Below are 2,015 nucleotides of genomic sequence, written 5' to 3' on the forward strand. Positions count from 1 at the left end.
CTCTTCGTCTTGCGTGAATATTAGTGCGTGTTTTCGCCCTAACAGAGCATCAGAAAATGCTGATGGAGACAACATGGATCATGGGGGAGCATCCAGTTCTAGAGATAACCTTCCATCTGCAAGGAAGTGGACTAAAGCACATACACCTGACTTAATTATTGGAGATCCTGAAGCAGGTATAAGAACTAGAACAGAAACATCAAACGAATGTCTTTATCACTCTTTTCTTTCTCAGACTGAACCAAAGAAAGTGGAAGAAGCTCTTCAAGATGTTGATTGGGTGCAAGCAATACAGGAAGAGTTAAATGAATTTGAAAGAAATAAAGTCTAGACCCTAGTGCCAGACCAAAGAACAGATCTGTTGTTGGTACAAAGCGGGTGTTCAGAAATAAAACTGATAGTGATGGCATAATTACAAGGAATAAAGCAAGGCTGGTTATAAAAGGATACTCTCAATATGAGGGAATTGATTATGATGAAACATTTGCACCAGTTGCTAGATTGGAAGCCATAAGGATAGTTTTGGAGGAGTGCTTAAAGGTGGAGTTGGTCGATTCTGTGGTGACTTCAGAACTTGATCAATTTCTAAGGTCTGGTGCCTTAGAGAAGGCCTTGTTGGGGAATTCAGATAGTGAAGATGATGAAGGTGAAGAGCAATTGCAATATCTGAATGCTTCTCCTTGGATGAGGAAGATTGATCTGCCGTTTGAATCTCTTGGATTTGAGGAGTTGAATAAATCTCCTAAACGCCTCAATCCATCTATTGAGGAAGCTCGTACTCTTGAGCTTAAGCCTTTACCTAAACATTTGAGGTATGCATTTTTAGGCGATGCATCTACTCTGCTTGTGATTATTGCATCTGACCTTTCAGGTAGTGACAAAGAGAAGCTCTTGAGGTTTCTAAGAGAGTTCAAATCGGCAATCGGGTGGACCATAATAGATATTAAGGGAATCAACCCTTCTTATTCCATGCAGAAAATTCTGCTAGAGGAAGGTAGCAAGCCTATGGTTGCACAGAAAAGAAGACTTAATCTCATCATGAAGGAAGTAGTGAAGAAGGATATTCTTAAGTGGCTGGATGCAGTCTAAATGCGTTGTCTATGAAGATCGATTCTTTGGCTAACTATGGTGTTAAGCAGATAATTAGTGTTTATGAGCTGTGTGCAGGTCCGCATGCGACAGAGCAATGTGCTATATCTAGTGACTCAGCTCAGTTTGTGAGCAACTTTCAGAAATCGCAGCAGCCAGTTCCAGACACTTATCATCCTGACAACTGGTTGAGCAATGATAGCCGTAGCTGTATTCACCTCAAGAAATCCTGCTACCTTGCCCTGTAGACATCTCTGGGTTGGATACTGATATTCATTAGCAGCCATCAGTTCAATTAGATCATAAGCTTCCTCATAGCTCTTTGCACATAATGCTCCGCCTGATGCTGCATCAAGCATGGGTCTGGACTGTGCTCCCAACCCATTGTAAAAACAAGTGATGATCATCCAATCAGGAATTCCATGATGAGGACACTTCCTAAGCATCTCCTTGTAGCGCTCCCAAGCTTCACATAGTGATTCTCCCGTTTGCTGCACAAATTGAGTAATAGCGTTCCTCATTGCAGTTGTCTTCGCCATAGGGAAGAATTTAGTAAGAAATTTCTGAGCAAGATCCTGCCAAGTAGTAATCAAACCAGCTGGTAGAGAGTGTAACCAGCTCTTAGCCTTGTCCCTCAGAGACAATGGAAACAGTCTCAGCTTAATAGCATCTTCGAAAACGCCATTGAACCTGAAGGTGTCGCATATCTCGATAAAGTCCCTAATGTGCATATTAGGATCTTCAGTTGGAGAACCCCCAAACTGGATTGAATTCTGCACCCATTGAATTATGCCAGGCTTGATCTCAAAGGTATTAGCTGTGATAGCTAGACGAACAATGCTAGATTGAATGTCATTGATCTTGGGTTGAGAAAAGTCCAACAAGGCTTTCGTTCGTGCTGCTGGATCTCCCATTGTAATGAGTAC

At 41.9% G+C, this 2,015-nt stretch overlaps 1 non-coding gene across 1 annotated transcript; it reads left to right on the top strand.

Moving 5' to 3' along the window:
• The first annotated feature begins 1,506 nt into the window (after positions 1-1,506).
• LOC141716434 (small nucleolar RNA R71) lies at positions 1,507-1,613 on the top strand. Its single transcript, XR_012573144.1, has one exon. It is a non-coding gene; the product is annotated as a small nucleolar RNA R71 (small nucleolar RNA).
• The last annotated feature ends 402 nt before the right edge of the window (positions 1,614-2,015 follow it).

Source organism: Apium graveolens, chromosome 3 (assembly GCF_009905375.1).
Source record: "Apium graveolens cultivar Ventura chromosome 3, ASM990537v1, whole genome shotgun sequence".
NCBI lineage: Eukaryota > Viridiplantae > Streptophyta > Magnoliopsida > Apiales > Apiaceae > Apium > Apium graveolens.